General features: G+C 48.4%; 1 long non-coding RNA gene across 1 annotated transcript in view; it reads left to right on the top strand.

Moving 5' to 3' along the window:
• LOC114679490 (uncharacterized) overlaps positions 1-5068 on the top strand; it is a 32934-nt gene extending 27866 nt beyond the window's left edge. Inside the window, exon 3 of the long non-coding RNA XR_003731445.2 lies at positions 4931-5068. This is a non-coding gene — a long non-coding RNA (uncharacterized LOC114679490). The remainder of the gene's footprint in view (positions 1-4930) is intronic.
• The last annotated feature ends 1268 nt before the right edge of the window (positions 5069-6336 follow it).

A 6336-nucleotide genomic window follows, 5' to 3' on the forward strand; every position in this document is an offset into this window, starting at 1 on the left:
TGAGCCACCGCGCCCTGCCGAAACTGTTCTTTAAAAAACTAAACTAAGGCACCCCGCCTTAGTTTTAGTTTAGTTTTGTTTTAAGCTGGGAATGCCCTTAGCAAATTTCTATGCTGAGGAAAGGGAGCTAGCAGAGGTGAGGCTGAAGATGCCAGCAAGAGGACAGTGATGGCTGACACCACAGATGTGGGGGGATCCAAGTCCCAAACCAGAGAACACTGTACTCCCCTCCCCTCCCGGTTTGGTGGGAGCTGGATGGCTCCTGCCTGACGGCCTGTATTTTCTCAAAGGAGGAGGCAGAGGGTGAGGGATGGCGACCTCCCTGCCTTTCCTCCACCCACCTATTGGGTCTCCTGCCTTCCCTGCTACAGCCTCCTCACCCGCTGGCAAAGTAGTTGGGGGACTGAGAATAGTGGAGGAGGCGTATAACAGCCAGTCTGAGAGGACAAGAGAAGGGGTTGCCAAGAGAAACAACTGAAATAGGAAGTGATACAGATGCTCCTCGATTCACAAGGGGCTACAGGCCCATAAACCCGTTGTATGTGGAAAATACATTTATTGTGGGCAGCACAGCAGATGGTCCCCCGACTGATAATGGTTTGATTTCAGATGTTTCGACTATATGATGGTGTGAAAGCATTACACCTTCAGTAGAAACCATAACCCCATCGTAAGTCATAAGGAGTTCTTTGACTTAAGTTGGGGCTACATCCTAATAAACCAATCACAAAGTTGAAAAATCTGGAATGGAAGCATTGGAAGTCGGACACCATCTGTACAGGTGCAGTGGGACCATCTCTGCAGGTGTCAGCGCCTCAGCAGCCGAGACTAGACTTGGAAGATGCTGGTTATGGGTTCTGTCTGCAGCCCAAAAGCTTGTCCATCGTCTCCTTTTTTACTGCTTTTGCCACCAGAGAGGGACACTCTTGCTCCAGGTTCTGGGAACAGTTCACCATGGCCCCCCATTTAAAACCCCATGAGGCTGGGCACAATGGTGCACACCTGTAGTCCTAGCTCAAGCAGGAGGATGGCTTGAGCCCAGGGGTTCTGGGCTGTAGTGCTCTATGCCAACCAGGTGTCCATACTATGTTCAGCATTAATATATGACCTCCCAGGAGCGGGGGACCACCAGGTTGCTTAAAGAGGGGTGAACCGACCCAGGTCAGAAATGGAGCAGGTCAAAACTCCTGTGCTGATCAGTAGTGGGATTCTGCCTATGAATAGCCACTACACTCCAGCCTGGGCAACATAGTGAGACCCTGCCTCTAAAAAAATAAAATAAATAAAAAAATTTTAAAAAAGGCTGGGCACAGTGGCTCACACCAGTCATCCCAGCACTTTGGAAGGCTAAGGTGAGAGGATTACTTGAACCCAGGAGTTGGAGACCAGCCTGGGCAACATGGTGAAACCCCATCTATACAAAAGGTAAAAATTAGCCAGGTGTGGTGGCGCACACCTGTAGTCCCAGCTACTCGGGAGGCTGAGGTGGGAGAATCACTTTGAGCCCGGGGAGGTAAAGGCTGCAGTGAGCAGTGATTGCACCACTGTACTCCATCTTGGGTGACAAAGTGAGACCCTGTCTCAAAAAAAAAAAAAAAAAAAAGAAAAGCCCACGAGGGTATCTCTGGATTTCTTTCTTCCTTTTCTTGTGAATGGTGCTTTATCACCCTCACTGTGATGGTTAATATAAGTGTCAACTTGATTGGATTGAAGGATGCAAAGTATTGTTTATGGGTATGTCTGTGAGGACGCTGCCAGAGATTAACATTTGAGTCATTGGACTGGGAGAGGCAGAACCACCCTTGATCTGGGTGGGCACCCTCCAATGGGCTGCCAGCGCAGTGAGAATAAAGTAGGTGGAAGGCACGGAAGGAGCTGACATGCAGAGTCTTCCAGCCTTCATCTTTCTCCCGTGGTGCATGCTTCCTGCCCTCAAACATCATCGGGTTCTTCAGCCTTTCGACTCTTGGACAACACAGTGGTTTCCCAGGTGCTCTCCAGCCTTTGGCCACAGACTGAAGGCTGCGCTGTCAGCTTCCCTACTTTTGCAGTTCTGGGGACTGCGCCTCTACTGGCTTCTTTGCTCCTCAGCTTGCAGCCTATCATGGGACTTCACCTAGTGATGGTGTGAGTCGATTCTCCTTAATAAAGTCCCTTTCGACCGCGCACGGTGGCTCATGCCTGTAATCCCAGCACTTTGGGAAGCTGAGGCAGGCAGATCACCTGAGGTCAGGGGTTCAAGACCAGCCTGGCCAACATGGTGAAACCCTGTCTCTACAGAAATACAGGAATTAGCCAGGCATGATGGCGGGTGCCTGTAATCCCAGCTATTTGGGAGGCTGAGGTGGGAGAATCACTTGAACCCAGGAGATGGAGGTTGCAGTGAGCTGAGATTGCACCATTGCACTCCAGCCTGAGTGACAGAATGAGACTCAGTCTCAGAAAAATAAAAAATAATAATAAAAAAAACCTCTCTTTCATATATACATCTATCCTGTTAGTTCTTTTTTTTTTTTTTTTTTTTTTTGAGACGGAGTCTCGCTCTGTCGCCCAGGCTGGAGTGCAGTGGCTGGATCTCAGCTCACTGCAAGCTCCGCCTCCCGGGTTCGGGCCATTCTCCTGTCTCAGCCTCCTGAGTAGCTGGGACTACAGGCGCCCGCCACCTCGCCCGGCTAGTTTTTTGTATTTTTTAGTAGAGACGGGGTTTCACCGTGTTAGCCAGGATGGTCTCGATCTCCTGACCTAGTGATCCGCCCGTCTCGGCCTCCCAAAGTGCTGGGATTACAGGCTTGAGCCACCGCGCCCGGCCCTATCCTGTTAGTTCTGTCCCTCTCGAGAACCCTCACTAATCCACTCACTTTCTTTTATTTATTTATTTATTTTTTTAGATGAGTCTTGCTCAGTCGCCCAGGCTGGAGTGCGGTGGTGCGAGCTCGGCTCACTGCAACCTCCGCCTCCCAGGTTCATGTCATTCTCCTGCCTCAGCCTCCCACGTAGCTGGGACTACAGGCTCATGCCACCATGCCTGGCTAATTTTCTGTATTTTTAGTAGAGACGGGGTTTCACCGTGTTAGCCAGGACAGTCTTGATCACCTGACCTTGTGATTCACCTGCCTCGGCCTCCCAAAGTGCTGGGATTACAGGCGTGAGCCACCACGCCCAGTGCCCACTCACTTTCTCAAGATCACTTAACATATGTAGTAATCCCCCATGCAGAATAAGGAAGTTATTCATTTTGCCCAGAACAGAGCAGGACTTCCAGTTCCAGGTTAGTGATTATCCCATTTTGTCACAGGATGTACCACAAGATCTCCTGAGGCTTCCCCTTATTTGATCAAATAGAAAATACATTCCTAGAGGCCGGGCATGGTGGCTCACACCTGTAATCCCAGCACTTTGGGAGGCCGAGGTGGGCGGATCACAAGGTCAGGAGTTTGAGACCAGCCTGGCCAACATAGTGAAACCCTGTCTCTACTAAAAACACAAAAAATTAGCCGGGCGTGGTGGCGGGCACCTATAATCCCAGCTACATGGGAGGCTGAGGCAGGAGAATGGCTTGAACCTGGGAGGCGGAGGTTGCAGTGAGCAGAGATCACATCATTGCGCTCCAGCCCGGGTGACAATGCAAGACTGTCTCAAAAAACAAAAAAAGAAAATACATTCTTAGAATTGACCTCCCTGTAGTCAACATAGATGGAATTTATTGCAAGCATTTGTCCTTTTCCCTTGAAAAAGATTTGCCTGTTCAATAACTTAGATCTGAGTTTCATTAGGAGGGAAATAGGTTTCCATTCTGATCTATCATCAGTGGTTGCATAGAAGCCCACCTGGAAAGAGTTCTGTGATCAACTAGTCAGGCCTGCCAAGGGCCAGGCAGTAGGACAGTTAAAGCTTGTGTGCTAAACACGGTGCTTCAGCCCTCAGTATCTGTGGGGGATTGGTTCCAGTACCTTCCTTGGGTGCTAAAATCCATACATGCTCAAGTCCCTGATATAAAATGGCTTAGTATTTGCATATAACTTACCCACATCCTCCTATATACTTTAAATCTCTAGATTTTACACATAATACCTAATACAATCTAAATGCTATGTAAATAGTTGTTACGTTGTATTGTTTGGGAGATGATGACAAGGAAAAAGGTACATGTTCAGTACAGGCACAATGTTTTTTTCAATTTTTTCCAATTTTTTTTTTTTTTCTGGAGACAGGGTCTCACTCTGTCACCCAGCCTGGAGTGCAGTGGCACCAACAATAGTTCACTGCAGCCTTGAACTCCTGAGCTCCAGCAATTCTCTTACCTCAGCCTCCCTTGAGACTATAGGAATGCACCACCATGCCTGGCTTTCTTTTTTTGTGTGTGTGTGGTAGAAATGGGGTCTTGCTATGTTGCCCAAGCTGGTCTCAAACTCCGGGCCTTATGTGATCCTTCTGCCTCAGCTTCCCAAAGTGCTGACATCACAGGTGTGAGCCACCGTGCATGACCCTTCAAATATGTTTGTTCTGTGCTTGGCTGAGTCCATGGATACAGAATCCACAGATACGGCACCCACAGATACTGTCAGGCCTCTGAGCCCAAGTGAAGCCATCATATCCCCTGTGACCTGCATGTATACATCCAGATGGCCTGAAGCAACTGAAGATCCAAAAAAGAAGTGAAAATAGCCTTAACTGATGACAGTCCACCATTGTGATTTGTCCCTGCCCCACCCTGATACGATATATTCTCCCCCTCCCTTAAGAAGGTACTTTGTAATATTCTCCCCTGCCCTTAAGAATATACTTTGTATACCTATCCCAAACCTATAAGAACTAATGATAATCCCACCACCCTTTGCTGACTCCTCTTTTGGACTCAGCCCGCCTGCACCCAGGTGAAATAAACAGCTTTATTGCTCACACAAAGCCTGTTGGTGGACTCTCTTCACAGGGACGCACGTGACATTTGGATTGTGACTCGGATTGGGGGACTTCCTTTGGGAGATCAATCCTCTGTCCTCCTGCTCTTTGCTCCGTGAGAGAGATCCACCTATGACCTTGGGTCCTCAGACCAACCAGCCCAAGGAACATCTCACCAATTTTAAATCGGGTAAGCAGCCTCTTTTTACTCTCTTCTCCAACCTCTCTCACTATCCCTCAGCCTCTTTTTCCTTTCAATCTTGGCGCCATCCCTCAATCTCTCCCTTCTCTTAATTTCAACTCCTTTCCTTTTCTAGTAGAGACAGAGGAGACACATTTTCTCCGTGACCCCAAAACTCTGACACCAGTCACGGACTCGGGAAGACAGTCTTCCCTTAATGTTTAATCACTGTGGGGATGTCTGCTTGATTATTCACCCACGTTTCAGAGGTGTCTGATCACCGCGGGGAAGCCTGCCTTGATCCTTCACCCTTAGTGGCAAGCACCACTTTCCTGGGGGGCAAGTACCCCCTACCCCTTCTCTCCATGTCTCTACCCTCTCTTTTCTCTGGGCTTGCCTCCTTCACTATGGGCAACCTTCCACCCTCCATTCCTCCTTCTTCTCCCTCAGCCTGGCAAGAACTTAAAACCTCTTCAACTCACACCTGACCTAAAACCTAAACCCCTTATTTTCTTCTGCAATGCCTCTTAACCCCAATACAAACTCGACAATGGTTCCAAATAGCCAGAAAATGGCACTTTTGATTTTTCCATCCTACAAGGTCTAGGTAATTCTTGTCGTAAAATGGGCAAATGGTCTGAGATGCCTGACGTCCAGGCATTCTTTTACACATCAGTCCCTTCCTAGTCTCTGTTTCCAATGCTACTTGTCCCAAATCCTTCTTTTCCTCCCGCCTGTCCCCTCAGTCCCAACCCCAAGTGTCACTGAGTCTTTTCAATCTTCCTTTTCTACTGACCCATTTGACCTCTGCCCTCCTCCCCATACTGGTCCTCCTCAGGTCGCTCCCTGCCAGGCTGAATCAGGCTCCAATTCTTCCTCAGCCTCCACTCCCCCACCCTGTAATCCTTCTATCACCTCCCCTCCTCACACCCTGTCCGGCTTACAGTTTTGTTCCGCAACTAGCCCTCCCCTACCTGCTCAACAATTTCCTCTTAAAGAGGTGGCTGGAGCTAAAGGCATAGTCAAAGTGAATGCTCCTTTTTCTTTATCCAACCTCTCCTAAATCAGTTAGCATTTAGGCTCTTTTTCATCAAATATAAAAACCCAGCCCAGTTCACGGCTCATTTGGCAGCAACCCTGAGATGCTTTACAGCCCTAGACCTTGAAAGGTCAGAAAGCTGTCTTATTCTCAATATGCATTTTATTACCCAATCCACTCCCAACATTAAATAAAGCTCCAAAAATTAGATTATGGC

Source organism: Macaca mulatta, chromosome 7 (assembly GCF_049350105.2).
Source record: "Macaca mulatta isolate MMU2019108-1 chromosome 7, T2T-MMU8v2.0, whole genome shotgun sequence".
Classification (NCBI taxonomy): domain Eukaryota; kingdom Metazoa; phylum Chordata; class Mammalia; order Primates; family Cercopithecidae; genus Macaca; species Macaca mulatta.